This window comes from Nyctereutes procyonoides, unplaced genomic scaffold, assembly GCF_905146905.1.
Source record: "Nyctereutes procyonoides isolate TBG_1078 unplaced genomic scaffold, NYPRO_anot_genome, whole genome shotgun sequence".
Classification (NCBI taxonomy): Eukaryota; Metazoa; Chordata; class Mammalia; order Carnivora; family Canidae; genus Nyctereutes; species Nyctereutes procyonoides.
The window spans coordinates 11191059-11213567 of NW_026575120.1; the positions used below are offsets into that span (position 1 = coordinate 11191059).

The 22509-nt window shown below is 38.0% G+C and overlaps 1 pseudogene; it reads left to right on the forward strand.

Annotated features, from left to right (window-relative positions):
• LOC129516118 (succinate dehydrogenase [ubiquinone] cytochrome b small subunit, mitochondrial-like) overlaps positions 1-21284 on the forward strand; it is a 56313-nt pseudogene extending 35029 nt beyond the window's left edge.
• The last annotated feature ends 1225 nt before the right edge of the window (positions 21285-22509 follow it).

Below are 22509 nucleotides of genomic sequence, written 5' to 3' on the forward strand. Positions count from 1 at the left end.
GAATATTCATTAGTGCCTAACAAGGATGAGAGTAAATTTCAGGTAAGGCAGATAGTTATGTGTTAGTTAAATAGTGGAGGGGGTCACTGTGTAAACCAACCTCTAATTATGAAAGATCGACCCTGAAAGCCATTAGGCCCTCACATCCACATAAGAAAGAAAAAAAACTCCTTCTTTTGACTTCTAGCTTATATATAATTGAAATTAAAATGAATAAATCACTTTTCTTGTATTCTGAGTGGAAAAATCACATATCAGAATGAGCAAGGCGGTCAAGTAGAAAAGTCAAAAATATATTTTTTAAATAGTTTTAAGTGTTTTTATTGTAAGTTATAAATATGTGGGTCGCTAAAAACTACTGACAGGGCTTTTGATGCCAGGCAACCATGGTATCAAAGCCAGAAGTGAGTGCTCTGGAAAATTTTTTAAAAAATAGAAAAAGAGAAAAATAATTTTCTCCCATTTTAGAATAAGTGATATTGAAGGTTGAAGATTAGTGAGGAAGGAACAAAATATGTGCAAGTGTTTTTATTTCATATCATGACTATATTTACCCAATTTAAAAACATCTAAAATGCTAATAAAAAATTAACTTTTTACTACAAATGGAACTATTTGGATACAAAACTATAAGTAACAGGCATGCAAAGTATTCTCTTAGACTATATTTTACACACTGGATGTGTAAAAGTAAAGCTTCTGTAATACAGTTGCAGTCTTAAGCTTCCTACCGAGTAATCATCATCCAATAGTAAACATGGAACTTAGAAATTTTAGAAAGAAAACCCAGTAGATGTCAGAAATGCCAGTATACTGACATGTAGCAAAGCATGGTTCCTACCCTTTTATCTTTTAAATGCAGGTTCACAGAAAAAGCTTTTAAGTAGGAGCTCCTTACTAAGGCCATTTGACCCTACCTCTCCCTTGTCACCCTAATTACTGACTATCTTGACTTGAATGACAATGCATTCCTAGAAAGATGATAGAGACTAATTTGGAGCACTGCCACTTCTGCAGAGACCCTGGTTGGGTTTTAATCCTTCCAGGGGAATTAATTCTGTGAGGAAGTCTTATTAGATGGCAAAACTAGAAAATCATCTCTGAATACAGAAACCACAAACTGTGGCCGTCTGCTTCAGAGTAGCAGGTGTACTTGTCTCAGGTGACATTAGACTGTTTGATGTAAATGAACCACTTGGCACACAAAAATTCATGCATCTCATCAATGGTAACTTTTAAGAAAATGTCTCATCTCTTCCCAGAAGAAGAGAGGAGTGGTAACCATGTCAACAGCAGAAACCACAAGCTTCCTTTCCTCCCCTCCTCTCTTTCTCCTCAGTCCTAAAGTCAAAATAATCACACTGCATTTTCAAGAGGGCCAATATTGTTCCCACAGGAACAAAATTTGGTTCCTCAGCGGGGAAGGATCTAAAATGTTACTCCAAAACCCCACATTACATAAACAGATGTATAGTACATCTGTGTATTAAAATTATACAGGCAGGGGATACTTAGGGAAAAATATGTCTAAATGAATAAAAGGTTGAGAGGCACTGCTGAAGTGTAATGGGGGAAATGGCTAAACATTTATTTATCTTAGTTTTAGAATTAAATAAAATGTGATTTACAAATGTAAATGGCTAATGCAGTCTGAAGGTCATGGAGGTAGGCAATAAATGGTAAAAAAATAAAAGCTGGAGGGGAAATAATTGCTATTTGTTAACGATGAAAAGCTGCATATTGGTGGGAACCTGAATATTACTAAAAATTGGATGCTTTCCAGTTTGGAGTGTGCAGGGGATATGGAAATCTTTCTCAGAGTATGATGGCAGAATGGAGGTACACACAATGTGGTCAGTAAATACGCTGCTATTCTTTTAGGGGCTGAATCAGGACAGAAGAATCCAGAGCTGCAGATATCCTTGATCTGTGTTGGCTGGGACAGACATGTGCCTTTAAGTCATGAGATCTAAGTTTGCATTCAGTTCTCATTGAGAGGGAAAGTCATGATGTTCCACCAGAATATCCCATGATCTCTTTCAAGCCTGTCATTGATTTGGAGCCACTGGATAAAGACATGGATACTGAATTCAATATGTTTGGCCTCAGTTTCCCACTCAGCAGGGTCTTGCAGAGTCTTATCTTTTGCAAGTGAAGCTTGCTGATGATCAGGATTGAAAGGTAAAACTATTACACTAATGTTTGGAGTATGATAGAAAACAAAAAGTTTAGAAGCTAATATAGCACAGGGTAATAATTGCTTTGAAAATCCCTCGTAACAAAGCTGCCATTTCAATAAAGTATGGGCTATTCCTGTACTTGAAGAACTTCATCTCCTACCACACTGAACATTGATGTCCTGCCATAGTCCAAGAGCCACTGAGATTAACAAAACGTTGTGAGTACCCAAGGCTTCTGATCCTACCTCATGTTTCTCTTTTCCTTTGAAAGGGGCTATGAATTAAAATTCGAAAATGAGAGGATGCTGATGTCCAAATACCTACTTGACATCTCCTTTTGGATGTCTAAAGGAACATACTTAAAAGTGAGCTCCTTTCTTTCTGCCTCCTCAACTTACTGTTTTTGCCATCTTCCATGTATCTGTCAATGGCAATACCATTCCACCTAATCAGGCCTAAATCCTTGCTTTTAATCTTGACTTTTCTTTCATAATCTATAGTGAGTTTACCATAAAAGTCACAGACTTTACCTTCAAAATCTGTCCTGAACTTACCATTTATTAATATCCTCACTGCCACTCCTTCAGTCCAGGCCACCAGGAGCTCACACCTGCATTGTTGCATTAATCTCCTATCTGGTCTCCTCGCTTTAAATTCGCCCTAAAATTTGCTATAAACAGAACAGCCAGACCATCTGTTAAATCATATTAGCATGTCACACCTCTGCTTAAAACTTATAGGTGGCCTCTGTCTCATAGTAAAAGTCAAAGTTCTTAATATGCCCAAAACCCCCACCCCCTAGACACAAACGTACCTCATCTCCTCAGACTCCTCTTAGATCTCTCTCTGAGTTGGTCTAGCCCTCTTCCTTGCTGTTTCTCAGACTTAGCAGGGGTGGAAGGAGTCTTGTTTCAGGGCCTTTGCTTTTGCTGTTTTCTCCTGGAATGATCTATCCTCATGGATAGTCCCCCCTCTTCCTTCCATACCTTTACTAAAAAATACTCCCTACTTATGATTTAAAAGTATAGTACCTTTCACAACAATCCCACTCATGGAATTTTATACTCTCTTCCTTTTTAGTCACTTTCTAACAGGTATATAGTTTACCTGTTAATCTTATTTACTGCTATTTTTCCACTGTTGGGCTATATGCCCCATGAAGGCAGGAAATTTTGTCTGTTTTATTCACTAATATATCTCTATCTCCTAGAACTCTGCCTGTCACATACTAAATGTCTTCTAAATAATTAAATAAATGGATACATTTCCAAGGGTTTTCTTTAGTGGCCCTGATTTCAAAGTTTGCTCAGCTGATACAGCAGAGAAGAGCCTGCAGCATTTAGAGACAATTTTGAAATGGTCTTACAGTCTCTGATCAGCCTTATCTGTGCTACAGACTTTAGTGTGCACTAATTCAGGGCTTCTCCCAGGCAAAGACGACTATCTTAATTACACTGGGCTCTTGGTCTCTGATGGGCCTCCTCGCCCTGCTCAGTCAGGGGCAGTGAAGTCACTTCAGTATCTCTCTTCAAATTCCACCCGGGGCATCAGGAAGCATCCCTTCCCTCTGCACGCCCCCCCCCCCCCGCCCACTGCTCCGCACCCCCAGCCATGGAAGATGGCTGAATTAACTGCTGTGCCCAACTTTCCCAGGATACAAGACTTAATTAACAGATGCCTTTATTTCCAAATGTTCTTTTTCTGCCCAAGGATAAATTATGCCTTTGGGTTTTAAAACTGGCCAATGAAGCCCAAATCTTCCATGACTCCCTTTTCTCCCTCATCCACTGCATGTGTAACATGGAAATCATCAAGTGAGCATAAGCAGTACAGAACTCCCTGTGTCTGTGCTGGAAGCACACAAGGACTGGATTTGAGTTTTGGAAGAAAGAGTGAAAGGAACATGGGCGCTATGCTGGGGTCTCATTTCTCACTCACTCAGAAGCCTGAGTGAACCTGGCAGATGGGCTGGGCTTCAAAGGGGGAAGGAAGCTTGCTGAGCTAACAGATTCAGAGTTCATCCAGAATTATCTGAGATGTTCATCCAGAATTATCTGAGATTACATAGCTAAGGAGCAAGAACTTGAATTGTGATCACAGAGTACAGCTGTGATCAGAGCCAGGAAAACAGTGTCAAGTTTCAAGTTGTTGGCTTGAAGATGTAAATGGAAGAACAAGGAGAGGTCAGATGGGTAATGCAACAAAGAAGCAAAACGTTAGTGCAGGCAATTCCTGAGAACATGAATGATGAGAGATGCTCAGGACCTGCTTTTATGAATACTAGCATTAGGGCATCTCTTTTACTAATGAGAGAAATCAGCAATCCCTTCTGGAATTCAGTGGGAAGAATGCCACTCTTCCTGAAAAGCCATTATATCAACAACTGAAATCCAGTAGTACAGTAACTGCTTTTAGGGTATACAGAGAGTGCAGGTCAATAAAATACGTTTGGAGGAGGCTGAATGACTGCATGTGAGAAAAAGACATATTTTATTTCCTCCATTAGGCAGGTTATCAAAAATTCTCACTCCACCTCTAAAAACTGGGGGAATTGGTTGGCTAAAGTATTTTGCACAAGGAACCAAAGTAACATTCAGTCAAAAGCATCAATGGTACTGATGGAGTGTAAATCAGTGACTTGAGCTGTGGGATTAAATTTTCACCCAATGCCCAACAATTAATTGTGTGATCCATGCTTTCAATTTGCCAGAGAGTACCTTTGTCCGGTACCTTGGCAATTGCTTTAGGCTTATTCTTGTCCTGTAGGGTGGCCTTGATATTTATAACTCTTTGGATTTGGTAAAAATGGCATCCAGGGGCCCACGGAGGACATAGGGGAATACTTATTCAAGGTGACCTGAGTAAACATAGCACATGGGATAAAGTAAATAGGATTTGAGTATAGAGTCAAGATTGTAATAACAAGGATAATGGTCAACACAGCAGTCTTGGTTCAGACTGTGTATGTGAAGTTTCTGGCTCAATCACTTAGTTACTACTTGACTTTGGTCAAGTCACAATTATTATTATAGCCATGAAAAGAGTCCAAGCTTCAAGTGTAAATTCAACATGGAAAATAGGCAAATGAGGAACATGTTCAGAGGCCAATAGTACTGGGAGATGTTTAAGATATGGTATAATACTTAATGCTAAGCTAAACTCATGAGATTCAGGGCTGATGTTTTCATTTATACGTGATACTAGTTCTGTGCCACCAGACCAGATATTGTAGCTTAATGGTTCCAGAAAGAACTGTATATAAAGAAGAGTTAAGTGTGTCCAGCTGATAATATGTATAAACATTTACGGATCATTTGCATATGTTCTAGGGCCTATACTAAACTAATTCCATCAATTCTATGAGATAGGTACTATTCTCATTTTATGAATGACCAATGTTTAAAATGTTAAGTAGTATGCCCAAAGGCTACAGCTAGCTGTGAAAGAGCTGGGGAAAAAAACCACAGATTGTCTGACTCAAAAGTCCACGTTCATACCGCATCACTACATGGCCCAGAAAGAAAGGCAAGATATGGTTGTTAAAATTTGGTCAGAAATGTCTCATTTGTTTTATTGCTGAGAAAAGATGATTAAGACATGGGCTATGTGTCCCAAATGTCTATTACCCTCTTCCTATAAATCAATCAGAAATGAGGGCATTATTTGTTAGATCATTAATGAAAGTAAGCTCATTTCATTCTCTATGTTTCTCACTAAAGAAGTTATATTTATAATATTCATTTTTAACAATCATTAATTCTTCTTTTTTAAGGTTTTTATTTAATTCTATTTAGTAAACATACAATGTAATATTAGTTTCAGGTGTACAATATGCTGATTCGACACTTCGATATATCACCTGGTGCTCATCACAACAATTGCCCTCTTTAATCCCCATCACCTATTTAACATATCCCCCATTCACCTCCCCTCCAGGAACCCTCAGTTCTTTATAGTTAAGAGTCCATTTCTTGGTTTGCCTCCCTCTTTTTTCTTCCCTTTGCTCATTTGTTTTGTTCCTTAAATTCCACATATGAATAAAATCATATGGTGTTTGTCTTTCTCTGACTGACTTATTTCACTTAGCATAATAATCTCTAGCTCCTATAAATACCCCCAGCTACTGTAAACATCAGGGTGCATTTATCCCTTTGAATTAATATTTTTGTATTCTTTAGTAAATACCTAGAAGTTAAATTGCTAGTAATTCTATTTTTAACTTTTTGAAGAATCTCCATACAGTTTTCCACAGTAGCTGCACCAGTCTGCATTTCTACCAACAGTGCAGAGGGTTCTCCTTTCTCCACATCCTTGCCAATACCTGTTGTTTGTTGTGTTGTTGATTTTGGCCATTCTAACAGGTGTGAGATGATATGTCTTTATAGTTTTGATTTGTATTTCCATGATCATCAATGATGGTGAACATCTTTTCATGTATCTATTGGCCATCTGAATGTCTTCTTTAGAGAAATGTCTATTCATATTTTCTGCCCATTTTTAATTGGATTATTCCTCTTTCGGTAGTTGAGTTTTCTAAGTTCTTTATATATTTTGGATACTAATCCTTCATTAGATATATTATTTGCAACTATCTTCTCCCACTCTGTAAGTTGCTTTATAGTTTTGTTGATCATTTATTTTCCTGTACAGAAGCTTTTTATTTTGATTAAGTCCCAATAGTTTATTTTTGCTTTTGTTTCCCTTGCCTCAGGAGACATTTCTACAAGAAGTCGTTGGTATCAAAGAGGTTACTGTCTGTATTCGCTAGGATTTTTATAGTTTCAGGTCCCACATTTAGGTCTTCAATCTATTCTGAATTTATTTTTGTGTTTGGTATAAGAAAGTGGTCTAACACCATTCTTTTGCATGCTGCTCTCCAGTTTTCCCAACACTATTTGTTGAAGACACCTTTTCTCATTGCACATTTTTTCCTGCTTTGTTGAAAATTAATTGAACAAATAATTGTGGATTCATTTCTGGGTTTTCTATTCTGTCTTATTGGACTATGTCTGTTTTTGTGCCAGTACCATACTGTTTTGTTCACTACAGGTTTGTAATATACTTGAAGTCTGGGATTGTGACTCTGGCTTGGCTTTGCTTTTTAAGTTTGCTTTGGTGATTCTGGATCTTTTGTGGTTCCATACAAATTTTAGGATTGTTTGTTCTACCTCTGTGAAAAATGCTATTGGTATTTTGATAGGGATTGCATTAAATATGTAGATTGCTTTGGAGGGTATAGACATTTTAACAATGTTTGTTCTTCCAATCCATGAATATGGAGTGTCTTTTCATTTTTTTGTGTCCTCCTCAATTTCTTTCATCAGTATTTTATAGTTATCAGAGCACAGGCTTTCACCTCTTTGGTTAGGTTTCTTGATTTTGGTGCAGTTGTAAATGGTATTGATTCCTTAATTTCTCTTTCTGCTGCTTCATTTTTGGTATATAGAAGTGTAACAGATCTTTATGTTGACTTTTTAATCTCAGAACTTTACTGAATTCATTTATCAATTCAAACAGACTTTTTTGTAGAGTCTTTGGGTTTATACAGTCTGCAAAAAATGAAAGTTTTACTTCTTCCTTGCCAAATTGGATGCCTTTTATTTCTTTTTGTGGTCTGGTTACTGAAGCCAGGACTTCTAGTACTGTGTTCAATGACAGTGGTGAGAGTGGACATCCCTGTCTTTTCCTGACCATAGAGGAAAAGCACTTAGTTTTTCCTCATTGAGTATGATATTAGTTGTGAATTTTTCATGTATGACCTTTACTATGTTGAGATATGTTCTATCTAATCTACTTTGTTGAGGATTTTTCTCATGAATGGATATAGTACTTTGTCAAATGCTCTTTCTGCATCTATTGAAATATCATATGTTTTATATCCTTTCTTTTATAATATAGTGTATCACATTGATTGACTTGAAAATATTAAACCACTCCTTGCAACCTAAAAATAACCCAAGAATAAATCCCACTTGATCATTGTGAGTTATTATTTTTTAATGTATTGTTGGATTCAACCCAGGGGTAGGACAGCATGGAAACAGTGATCTATAAAACACCTCAGGCACAATGTGCAGAGATTATTGGCTCTTCTCAGAGCAGGTCTCTTTGAGAGGCAGTGTTCACAGAGATGCCTCTAAGGGAACAACGGAGCTGGCCTCCAGCCATATCCTTCCCATACACCTCATCTTGAACACAGAGCCACCTGCTGGAAGCAACACTGGGTTGATCCTGGATAACCAATTTACAGACACCAAGCCCCAACCCTCTGTGCTCTCTTAGGACTGTCCTTCTCACTCAAGCTTGCCCTAGACTTAGTGCAGTGGGCCCTCTCCCTTCAGAAGACCAGCACAAACCCTTGCCTGCACCACATCTCAAAAGCCTGGAGTTTTAAAGGTCAGCAGGCTTGGCTTGGATAAAGCCCAGAGGTCACCACACTGCTCCTAGAGTGAAGGCAGCCAAAAAACCTGGGTGGGGACAGAAAGTAGAAACAGCTACCTGAAAGGTGCCTGGGGTACATAGGGAGGAAATTATACACTATTGTTGGAGTGCTTCCTTTAGAGGCAGTGTTCATGGAAACTTCTCTCTGGGAACCAAGGAGCTGGCTGGCACCATTTCCCTCCCCACTTCAGCATAAACACAGTGCCACCTGAGGAAAGCAGCCCAGCATGGACACTGGCTGCCTAATTTCCTTATGCCATGCCCCACATCCCTATGTTCTGGTGAGACTGCCCTTCTCTGTCAAATCTGCCTCAGTCCTAGTGCAGTGGACCACTTCCCCAGAAGACCAGCACAAAACCCTGTCCATAACATATCTCCTGACCAGAGACTTCTTCAGGGCCTCAATTTTGATGTAAGCGATGTCAGGTCTTATTTCATGAGCAGACCAGAGCACACCTAATTAAAACTTGCCAGGGACCAAACACTGCTTATAGCAGAGAAGGAGAGCCTCTGCAGATGATTGGTCTGAAGGATAGAACAGCTAAAACATAACAGAAGAGCATACACAGTACACACTGGAGTCATTCCCTGAAGCACCAGGCCCTGGGCACTACGGGACCACTTCTTCATAAAGCCATTACTTTCAGGAGCAGGAGACATAAATAGCTTTTCTAACACAGAGGAGGAGGCAGAGACTTAAACAGAATGCCAAGATGGGTGGATTTACCCCAGTGAAAGAAGAAGATTATGCCATGGCCATAGATCTAAATGAAACAGATATAAATAGCATGCCTGATGGAGAATTTAAAGCAATAATCATAAGGATGCTCACTGGCCTCAAGAAGAGAAGAAGACATCAGTGAGACCTTTACCAGAGAGCCAAAAGAGTTAAAAAAAGAATCAGAGATGAAAAATGCAAAAAAAAGGGGGGGGGGGAGACTGGAAACAGGCTTAATGCAATGAACAGCAGACTGGAAAAAGGAGAGGAATAAATTAGTGACCTAAAAGACAAAATAATGGAAAATAATGAAGTTGGACAAAAGAGACAAGGAAGAATTATGCAACACAAGAATAGACTTAGAGAACTCAGTGACTCCATCAAACATAATAACATTTGTATTTTAGGAGTCCCAGAAGAAGAGAGAAAATGGGGACAGAAAATTTATTTCAAGAAATAAATGCTGGAAACTTCCCTAATCTGGGGAAAGAAACAAACCTCCAGATCTGGAAGACACAGAGAACTTCCATCCAGATCAACAAAAGCCAGCCAACATAAAGATATATCATAATTAAGTTTGCGAAATATAGTGATAAAGAAAAATCTTAAAAGCAACAAAAGGAGACCAAATCTTATCAGGGAAAATCCAAAAGGCTAGTTGGATCTCAACAGAAACTTGACAAGTCAGAAGAAAGTAGCAAGATATATTCAAAGTGCTGAACAGAAAAATCTGCAGTGTAGAGTACTCTAACTGACAAGGCTTTCATTCAGAATAGAGGAAGAGGGGATCCCTGGGTGGCGCAGCGGTTTGGCGCCTGCCTTTGGCCCAGGGCGCGATCCTGGAGACCCGGGATCGAATCCCACATCGGGCTCCCGGTGCATGGAGCCTGCTTCTCCCTCTGCCTGTGTCTCTGCCTCTCTCTCTCTCTCTCTCTCTCTCTCTCTGTGACTATCATAAAAAAAAAATCAGAATAGGGGAAGAGATGAGGAGTTTCCTAGACAAACCAAAACTAAAGGAGCTCATGACCACTAAACCAGCCCTGCAAGAAATATTAAAGGGAACTCTGAGTGGAAAGGAGAGACCAAAAGTGGCAAAGACAAGAAAGGATCAGAGAAACTAGGAACAATGATGAAACAAGAAATAAAGTGGCAATAAATACATATCTATCAATAATTACTTTGAATGTAAATGGACTAAACACTCCAGTTAAAAGACATAGGGTGTCATAGTGGATAGAAATAAATGAGACCTGTCTATATGCTGCCTACAAGAGATTCATTTTACACTTCATCTTAGCCAAAAGGCCGAGAAGAGATCAAGACTCATTTTAGACCTTAAGGTATCTGCAGATTAGAAGTGAGGGTGGAGAAACATTTATCAGATAAATGGATGTCAAAAGAAAGCCAGAGTAGCAATACTTATATGGGACAAACTGGATTTAAAACAAAGACTGTAACCAGAGACAAAGAAGAGCATTATATAATCATGAGGGTGACAATCCAACAAGAAGATATAACAGCTGTCTATCATCATTTGTACTATTTTAACAAGGATTTAGTTGTTAATACATTGAAACAGCATATAGCCAGGATTATAAGGGCCTAAAGTTTAAAGTTTTGCATTGAAGAATCAGTCCGTAATCTAAAAGAGCAAAATCACAGAGAACATATCCTAGAAAAAGCAACAAAACGGGAGTATCAGAAACAATAACTCTGACAAGACCTTCCTCTGTAAGTTGTTAAACCAAAGGCTTCACTGATTAAACATTTAATTTGGGATAAACCTAAAGTCTCATTCATGCTTCGCCTTGGATCTTTAAATTTGTGAGTCCTATGGCATGCTCCAAATGCAGGAAAACAAGGCTTCTGCTCAAGAGTCACCATTTAGTAGTAGGAGAAAAAGAGAAAATAAAACTGGCTGGCCAGATCAAGCTCTTCAACAAAAGCTTATGCCAATTACATGCCCATTGAATGATTAAGAGCATGAGCTTTGATATCAAATGCACTTCATGATTTTTCTAAAAAGTTCCTGGAGATTATGGAGGGTCCTAAATATTTTTAATATAGCATGTATAATTTTACAGCCACTGGAACATTTCTTCTCTACAACGTACACATTTACTAAACCACACACTCACACACACACACACACACACACATCTTTATAATAACTCTCAATACATCCTCTTACTACTGTTATGTTGTTGACTTAAAGAGTCGCTACACCTTCGAATAATTTACTGGGCATTTCATTTTCACCAAGCCTTTTTGGAAGTAGGTTAACAGTCAGTGAATTATATTTTCAGTGAATCTGATGCACTTCTAAAATGTGGTGTTCATCTTTATCCACAGAGTCACTTAAGTATTTAAACAAATATTTGGTCTCTTTAAAAATGAGGTAGACAAATTGACAGCTGAACCCCTTAGCTGTTTGTCAGATAGAAGTCTGGCTGGGCTGTAGAGAGACATCATACCCCCTCACCCTGCAGTCTTTCTCCAACATTAGCAGCTCTCTGCACCTCCTCATAAAGTCTCCATTTTGGGAACTTGCCCTTTCTTCCATACCATCTTTGTTTATCCTCAACTTTCAACTCTAACTCATGGGTTTAATTCTTAATTGCCTATTTTTTTAGACTTACTCTCTGGAATCAAGCAGTTTTCTGGATAACATCTGTTTCTCTCTTATACTTATAAATTAATTTCATCCATTTTTTTCAAAACTAAGCTTATGTAGTACTCTCCTTTATCCCACCATCCACTTATTTCCTTCTCAGAATTGATTTCTATAGAGTGTATTTTTGATTTCCATCCCAGCCACAGTCCCAACCTTATCACTTGGCTGCATGTTTTCGCTAAGAACAAATTCACTCTAGAAAAAACCACCTTATGCTTGTATATATCATATGTACATATGGTAGGTACTGCTGCAGGCATATGTATTCATACTAAAGCCTGCTAAAGCATTATAATGCACTAATACTCCTAAAGAATTTTATCTTTTAATCAGTAATCCCATATTCTGCAAATCAGAGAAACCACTTTCTGGTTCCAACTATAGGATAGCAAACTTCCATAAACAGCAGCAACTTCTTCTACTTTTGTTCATTTCACTCACTCAACAAACATCTATGAAACACTAATTATGAGTCTAGTTTTTTGAGGTGCTATTACTTTTGTGATATGCCTGGACAGTGAGCAGCTCTTTCCCTGGTGTTAGGGGTTTATGGCATACTTTTATAAAAGAAGCTGAGAAACAATACAAGCATTTCAAAATACTCTAATTTACCAAAATTTGAATCACCTATGCTCCACAAATATTGTGCTTTCTGAGATTCTCCTCTGATCAGATTCTCTTCTCTTTCTCTTTTTTCCCCTCCGAGAATAGGTTTTATATTGCTAACTAATATCCTGGGCATTCTTCATTAGAAGAACTAGAGTAGGGTACCTGGGTGGTGTAGTCAGTTAAGCATCCAAATCTTGATTTTGGCTCAGGTCTTGATCTCAGGGTAGTGAGATCAAGCCCCATTGGATTCTATGCTTAGTACAGAGTCTGCTTGAGATTTTCTCTCCCTCTCCATCTGTCCCTCCTGCTCATGTTCTCCCTCTCTCTTCCTCTCTCTCACTCAAGATAAATAAATCTTAAAAGAACTGCTGTGACTGATTGAAATTGAAAACTCTTTAATGTCATTAACACTTTTAGTTTGATAGGCTAAATCATAGATCATGACTTTTGTTTTTAGTTAAAATATAGGGTTGTAGTAAAAATCATATATTCTAGCTGTGGTGGACTCAAATATTGGTTCCACCATTTGATACTTGTATGACTCTCAATTTTCTCATTTATAAAATAGGGGAAATAGTCATACCTCCCAATAGGTAGTTATGAGGAATGAATGAGTTTCCATATGTAAAGTGTTTTGCACAATGACTCACAAAGGAAGCGCTATATGTGTTTACTGTTATTATTATTGAAAAGTATGCTGAAGAGTACATTTCCAAAGAAATCCCTCAGTGACCACTATTATCAAATAGGAGGTCCGTTTTTTCATAACAAAAATATAAGCCTGGAGATATGACAAAAAGACATTTTAAAATTCAGCAAAGCTTTTGAAATTACATGTGTAAAGGAAAAAGAGAATGATAATTTTTCTGATGAAGGATTAAAACAATACTCAAATCAAGTCATTGAATATGAATGAGAAAGTAGCCGGGATTGTTTTTCTGCCTGATAAACAAGACTAGAAGGGAAAAAAAAAGATGAGTAACTTATCACAGCTCTACATACTGAGAAGTAGCTTAGAATCCATTACATGCCCTGCCTGATATCCCCCAGCAGAATAGGGGCACTCTGATGATTTCAGTTCTGCATCCTAGCAATATCTAGAAATAAGCAAAGTGGTCTGGGCTGAAGGGAAAGACAGAAATGGCAATTTTACCAAGGTAAAGTTTCAACAATAAAATATCAAAGGGAACACAATCAAAAACAAGGGAGGGGCACCTGGGTAGCTCAGTCGAGTAAGTGTCTGACTCTTGATTTTAGCTCAGGTCTTGATCTCAGTCTTGAATTCAAGCTTTGTGTTGGGCTCCATGCTGAGTATGAAGTCTACTCAACAATAAATAAAGAAATAAAGAAAGAAAAGCAATTTAAAGAAAGTGATTTATTTCTTTCAAGACTCTTCCAGTGTCTTGGCAGAATCAGAAGCCTTTGAATGAGACTAATAACACAAGGATTTTCTATCTTATCTGTTTTGCATATTTTTCTACATTATGGTTGCTCTTTTATGTTAGAGAATTGATTGTGCTGAACTATTGTTGCAAAAACATGTCTTCCCTCTAACAGACAAGAGCGAGGACTGCTGGCTTTCTCTTTAAGTCCAGCTAATGCTGGCAACCACTTAACTTTTTGTGATTACATGAACCCTAAGATGGGACTCTAAAAATTCATTTCCTACCCGTTTATTTTTGCCATTATTTCCTCTAATTAGTAAAGCATGCCATTATTTCCTCTAATTAGTAAAGCAGGCAGTAGAGCTCAGTATGTAGAGTAAAGCATGAGATGACTAAGTGATTTAATTTTTTCCTGATGGAAGTGTTGTCTCTGAGAAAGAGAGTATGAGAGGGCATGAATGTATATACGTAGGTGAGGATTAGGTGCCATGGAGGGAGGAGTGAGTACTGCAAAGGTCTTGGGCTTCTGGGGAAACACATTCTAGTCTTTCATATTAACTATACCAGTGGTGTGATGAGGCCAGTGCCTTGTAGCTCTCACAAGTTGATTATGAACATCTCTTCCCAGTTCAACATGCATCCTAGCAATATCATGGTGGTGCTTTGAAATTGTGAGGGTATTTACACCATGGAAACTGGCATATGCAACTAATCAGGTCTTTTTTTTTCTTTTGCCACAAATGCCAGCTGTTCAAAATTTACCATCATTCACTGACTATGACTGGTCATAAGTACCATGTCTATAAACTGATATGAGCACTGTTACCTGGGTTAGTTTATTCTGAAGGAACGTAATACAGGGAGGGTAAATATTGCGTGGGTCACAGGTTGTTTAGAAATGACAGTATGTACTATTGCTTTGAAGGGCAGATTGCCATTTTATATTCCCCCCCACCCCCAAGCCCTATGTTTTCCTCTATTAACTGTCTTATGTGGACATAATCTATTACCTATGCTCAACTTGTCCATGACATAGTGAATTCCTTAGAGTTAGAATGATATGTGGTTTTTCTTCATTTATTTAGAGTTTAGTTGTGTCTGACAGAGTCCTGATGGTTTCTAGGCTTGCTACTTTCTGGATTGCTTCACCTCTAACAGAGTGGAAATATCATGTGTTCCAACAATGTCTTGAGATTATTCTGAGAATCAAATGATAGAATGTCAGAGTCAGCCACTCTCTTAGAGGACTCACCTATAATTTTTAAAACTGTGCAGCAAATATTGAGCATGATATGCATATTTGTATTTATCAGATGCAATTTGGAGACAGTGTAATAAATTAGAGGGATCTTCTTCAAAATAATTTGCCACTGCTTAACAATATAACCTTTAAGAAATTCATATAACCATTTTGAGCCTGTTTCTACATTGTTATAAATATCTAAAAACCTAGCTTACAGGGTCAACATGAGAATTACAATGAGATACCATACAGGAAGCTTCTAACCAAAACCATTGCTGGCATGTAGTAGATGTCTGACAAATACTAACTCCCTTCCCTGATCTCCTATGTGATAGAAGCATTGTATAGATAAACTGCCTAATGCTGTGAATCTTGGTCACCTCAATCATAACGATCATCCTTGTCATCACAATTAGAATTTCACTGGACAAGAAAGAAGTTTTGCAAAGTGATGGTCTTTCCATATATCAATAACTAATCACTCAGCAAACCTCCAAATCCAACCCACTTTAGGAGTATATATGTTCTATAAAGAAGAAACAAAATTCTAGTCAATTAATTACCACTATCAACATACCAGTAGGTGAATGTTTTTCAGAGAAAGCCTTTGGGAAGTTTTAGGTAGAACATAACTTAATTGTTATAGGCCTGTTCAAAGTCCCTGTGCCATTCCCTCTTTGTCAACATTTAGCATAATGTGATGCTCATAGTCAGAGGCTGTTTCCATTAAGTAAGTTTGTGCATGCATAGAGGATGCCTTCTTAAAACAGCTGGGACAGCAACCTGTGTGCACTTGAGTGATGGATTGGTTTTCTCCTTATGGGCCCAATTTGTGAATTGAGTCAAGTGAAGCCCAGGACTCTCATCTTTTCAAAACAAGTATATTAGATAAGACTGAAGCAGAGGAAGAGCAGCTTTGGCAGACATCTCTATTAGCAACCACGTTCTGGTCTTTGCTTTACTTATGGACATATCCACCCCAAGTCATCTAACTACACCATTTCAAAATATGCATATGGAATTAGGACTGATGACTGATATCTCTTTGATGTGTACTTCCTAGATCTCAGTGACAACTTGCTTGAAACCTCAGAAGTAGGTAAGAGAACATGTTACATGGTATAATCTAGATAAAGAGAGACAACAGTTGACATCACTCACTTTCTTTTTTTTTAAGATTTTACTTATTCATGAGAGACACACACACACAGAGAGAGAGAGAGAGAGAGAGAGAGAGAGAGAGGCAGAGACACAGGCAGGGGAAGAAGCAGGCTCCATGCAGGGAGCCCGATGTGGGACTCGATCCCAGGACTCCAGTATCATGCCTTGGGCCCAAGGCAGGCAAACACTTAACTGCTGAGCCACCCAGGTGTCCCAACATCACTATGTTTCATGATAAATATTGATAGAATCACTCAGATCACATGATTATAAATGAATTTCTACCAATTGAAAACAAGCACCACTTTCTCAGTTTGGAGAAAGCCAGTGTTGTTCTCCTGCTCTTTCGGCAGCAACCAGAGTTTACTTCGGAAGTATCTTCATTCTTGCTTACAAATTCTTAGATTCATCCCTGCTTCTCTGGGCCTCCCAGGCCCTCCAGGATATAATAATCTGTGTACATATCAGTCCTTTACTTCAGATTTTAACCTCTTCTGGACTAGGAGCTGAAAGGGTTTTATCTTTCTACTTTCTGAACCAAGCATGGTCATTGGTGCACAGCAAACACTCAACAATTTTCATTAGTTCACTCCTCTTAAATTTAAATTTAAAAAGAAGGGTCAAGGGAAAAGGTGACACCCAATAGCAATTGTGCACAAATCTTATCCAATCAGGTGAATGAAGCCGTGATTGCTTGTATCTGTAATTTCTTCAAGTCGATAGTCACCTCCCAGGGCACCTCTGGACTAATTAGATTAACTGTTACTGTCAAGGCTATCTAATTGCTTGTACTAAAGAAAGCAAATTGCAGACAGTAGATATCAATGTAAAATCAAACAGAAAACAGGTGTTTGCTAATTAAAACTGAGATTTTAATGAATGACCCGTGTGGTTTTGGTGAATAAATACCACTCCCAACATCTGCTTCATAATTAGACTCCTCTCTCCCTCTCTCTTTTTCTGTCTCTCTCTCTCTCCTTCTTCCACCCACTTTGCCGACACCATAGTAAATAACTGTGAAATGACAAATTTTTTAAAAGCCCCCAAATCTTTACTCTTTGCAAAGGGACAAAAGCAGATGTGTCTGTCCAGGTAACTGTAAATAAACCAATCATAAAGAATTGAAAAAAAAAAAGGCCTGTGCATTTACTAATGCATTTACCTAATAGTTTATTAGTTTGTACAATAAAGACAATAATACATAGGTAAAAGAGGTGACAGGACTGGAAAAAAGATCACATTAAAGCATTTTAATGCACAAATTGGCCATGGTACACTGGGGGAGGCTTATTATGAGTTCTGGTTCATCTACCATTTGGGACTTTATTTTGAGTTAATTGGGCTTCTTGCTGAGATGACCTCATCTGATGGATGTTGCTTTTTTGCCTTTCTATCCATTTGAAAGTGAAAGAGGAGAAGCTAATTTTAAAATGTAATAATAAATCTGTGGAATGTACCTGGTAAGCAGGTTTAGCAGAAATGCTTCATATTTAGGAAAGCTAAAATAAGGGAACCAACTTAGAATGAATGAACAGAAAGGATATGAACAAATGTCAGTCATTTTTTTGAGATCATCTTTGCAGAAACATTTTCCCACCATTAGTCTTTGTGTTTTTGAATGCTCAGTAAGTACATTTCTAGTCATAGCTGCTTTGTGCAATTAAACTCAACTGTTATGTCTCAGCCACAGGAGCTCTGAGGACTTGGCAAAGCTATTGAGTGCTGTGTCAACTAATAAACAACCAAATGTATTGAAATCTGAAAAAGTCAAGTGGCTTCTGGACAAGTTTCTTCACTCATCCTAAGACACCAGATCAGAAGGATACAAGCTAAGAGCGTGATAGGCATGTCCTATAGGGCATGGGCTTTTGAGCACTGCACTATTTTAATTCAAGAATAGAACCCATAGAAGCATGACCATGAAAGAAAATATACACTGAGCCCTCATCAAAAGTTTTGAATAACATCTAAGAAAACTTGATGTCCTGTTTTAATTGCTTTTAAATTGAAATATACATATTTTTAGAGAACTGAATATAATTGATTCTCCCTAAATTAAAATAGTCCCAAAACGTATTATACGCCCACACAATTTTTAAATGATTGTGTCTGTTTATGTGCATGAAGCATACATCTATAGATGTCAAATGTCAGCAGGTTTAAATGGTTGTGGATAAAAATAGACTCATTATGATTGTTTCAGGGCAGGTTCTTACCTTCCTGTAAGTGCCTTTTATATGATTTTTAGCATTTTCCAAGTCAATTCCTCACACGGTGACTCAAGTCCCTGGGGTTCTGTGGCACCTGACACGTTCTGCTTCTCATGCCTTAACTGTACCGGTTTTATCTGCTGCTGCAGATTTTCTGGCGGGAGGCCCATGCTAGTCCTGCTGCCAGTGTCCATCAGGAAAGGCCACTGTTGGGCCAGTGCTCACCCTGGTCTCAGCTGCCCGTTTTCAGGGTGTCTAGGAATTCCCGGCCCAAAACAGAGTCTGGGAGAACGTTATTTCTTCATTTCAGTGACATACTTTGTCACCTAGGCCCTCTACCAGTTTTACTTATGCCCAGAGTCTCCCGAAATCTTATGAAAGAGCTTTATTTCTCAGCCTCTGATCCCAGCAGCTAAAATCAGGTGGTTACAATGTGGGAGAATATTCTGCTGTACCCCCCTCACGCCCACATGCCTTCTCTCCCCTCTCCTGCTGTTCCTTGCCCTGACTAAACGTCCTCCAATTAAACTCCTTCTACTCTTTGGCACTTGGATTTTAATTTTTAAAAATGAAATACCAATTACATACATAAGGTGGTGTATGCTGATATATAAATTTCAAAATACAACTGTAATTTTAAAAATGTGGGGAATAGGGGCACCTAAGTGGTTGAGTCGATGACTGTCTGTCCTCAGCTCAGGTCTGATCTTGGGATCCTGGAATCAAACCCTGTGTTGGGCTCCCTGCTCAGTGGTGAGTTTGCTTCCTCTTCTTCTGCCCCTCCCCTGCTCATGTTCTCTTTCTCTCCCTCTCTCTCTCAGATAAATAAATAAAATCTTTTTTAAAATGTGAGGAATACTATTACCTAGTCTAGGAGAATATCATCAGTAATGCTGAAGTCCCTTATTTCAGAGAATGTCATTCCTTTGCATTTTGTTTTTTATCAATGCCTTGCTTTTATCTTAATAGTTTTAATAAATATTTATGTACCTCTCAAAAGGTATCCATTTTGCTTTTGATTGTTTCCAACCATTTATCAATGAATCACATAAGTTCTCTCCTGGGACTACCTTATTTTACTTGCCTTTTTTTAAAATCCATCATTCAATCTTGATGTGTTAAATTTTATTAATTGGCTATCATCTGACAAATCAACCTTCCATAACTGGAAAACCAATTCAGTCACTATGTGCCACCCTTTTTACATTTTGCTAAACTTGATTTGTCAACATTTTGTTTAAGATGTATTTATCTATATTCATGAGTGAGTTTGGCCTCCAGTTTTCATATATTGTACTGTCTTTATCTTGTTTTAGAATCACTAATTGTCATATGACTCCTTTTCTCTCCTACTTTGAGTGAGAACATTTTTTTGTGATATCTCTGATCCTTTTTCATTATTGTATTTTAGGGGTGATGAAAGATAAGCATAACTTGTCTCTTTCAGATAATAGTTTGGAAGATATGACGATCCATATAGTTTCCCAAGGGAAAGTAATGGATATTAACAGAATCCTGGGGCACCTGGATAGCTCAGTCAGTTAAGCATCTGCCTTTGGCTCAGGTCATGACCTTGGGGTCTTGGGATCAAGCCCTGAGTCAGGCTTTCTGCTCAGCGAGGCGTCTGCTTCTCCCTCTCCCTCTATCCCTCCCCACCCCTTATGCTCTCTCACTCTGCTCTCTTTCAAATAAATAAATAAAATCCTTAAAAAAAAAAAAAAAACTAAACTAAACAAAAAGGAATCCTGTTTTTCCAGGTCTAAGCAATAAATGGTTAGCACTTTGGATTGTCTCTCTTGGGGAGGGCATGAGTGTGCATATTATGTGTGGAGAGGGTGAAATGCACATCTAATGACCAGAAGTGTTGGCTGTGACAAAAGTTGTGACTGTCAAATCTATTTCCTATTCTCCCTGGTACTTAGCGGGGCTGTATTTTTTGACTTCTCTAGCAATTAGGTATGACCATATAAGTGAGTTCTAGAAATGGATTTGTTTTTTTTTTTTTTAAGAAATGGATTTGAATGAAAGACGATGAACATCATTTTCAGACCTGTACCAAAAATTCCTTCCTTAAGTGATCCTTCATGCTCTTTTCCCTTTGACTCAATGCCAACAAACACAACCACATTTACAATCATAGTCACAAGATGGTAGAAGGTGCTGCAGTCTCCAGTCATAAAGTAGGTGATCTACAGATTAGGAATCCTTGCTTAGGACTGCTTCTGGGTTGTGGGTGACCTTGAGCCTTCAGGAGAGAGATGGCAAGTCCCTGGAGGCTGTGTCCTGTGTGGTATTCAAGGAGGCTGAGCTCTGTTTCTCTGAATCCCAGTGGTCAGACCTGCTCATGTGTCAGCATTTGTCCAGGACCAGCCCGCCCCAGGATGGTGTAGAACCCAGCATATTCACCTGTCACCCAACCACTACTGGGCCTTGGACAAATGGTTACTATGTTCGAGGGGATGGTTTGCAGAAAGCTGTCAAGGCAGGCATTTTGGCACTCCTGATTTTAACCTTTACTGGGCTTTGTTATTTCAACTACCATGATGTGGGCATCTGCAAAGTTGTTGCCATGCTGTGGAAACTCTGACCTTTTTGACTTAATACCTTCAGAATTGATTGTACACCTCTTTGCCTCTGCTCTATCATGCCCTTCAGCTCACAGTAAGGAGAAAATAACAGATAAGTCCAATGGTGAGACAAACTTCTTCTAATCACCTGGTTATTTTTAGAATTTAGTCTTTGAGGAAAAGGTTTGAGATGAATTATATCCAAGAAATTTGGAGACTGGGTTCCTTGTTCTGGTGAGTTATGGGGTTGTCTCCTAGCTTCTCACAAGATTCATAGCACAACTAACCATTATGTATGAGCCTTTGTCTGTTAGTGTATCAAATTCTTAAAGGGGATTCAGCTTTATTACTATCAGTAGATGATCAAACTTTTGTATTTGTCCTGGGAATGATGGAGAAAGTAAAGACTTAAAATTAGTGTTTAATTTTTGAAAAGTGCCCTCTCTGTTCAGTTGATACTGGTTACTGATGGTTACATGTCCCAGGGAAAGTTTAAAATTAGGAAATACTGCTCTTTGACATTATTCATTTCTAAATTCTGGGAAGAAGAGCCTGGAGAGCTTCTGAGTATGGAGAAGTTCCATATTGGGAAGAGGTCCCTTCATAGATGTATGAAAGTATTATAGATTCTAAACTGAGACTTAATCCTCAAATGTGTTTATTTTACTTGCCCTAAAATAATCTGTCTATGAATATGAAAAACTATAATTGTTATTTATTTTCCCACTGTAGGAATCTTTAATGTGAAAATGTATCCTATGAAAATAAAGTTTTTAAAAAATAAAATGCTATATAATAATTAAAAAAAAAGAGGAATCCTTGCTTAGCACATCAAATGATAGAGAAATAAACTTGCTTCCTACTCATCCATAGAGACAATGTGGTATACCTGCAGGAACACTAGGGTAACTTTAACTTACACATTCCAATTTCTTTTTTCTCTACTTTTGCAACTTTAGAAGTACAGGGGACAAGCTAGATTTTCGATCTTTAACTTATATTTCTCTTAATTTTTTTTCATGTATACCTTCTGTTATTCTATACTGAATCCTAGATAATTTCTTCCCATCTCTCTCTCATGTCACTATATATATATATATATATATATATATATATATATACTAGTATATATACATATATACTACTAATTTAAATTATTTGTAATTCCTTTATTACATTTAATTTTTGGTCACTTTTTATTTCCTTCCTATATTTTCTTATATCTTTAAAATTTTTCCTTAAATATATCAGGCCTTCAGTCAAATTCTGAAAACTTTTTGAGGGTTTGATGCTGCAATCTTTTTTCTACTCTCACTTCCCA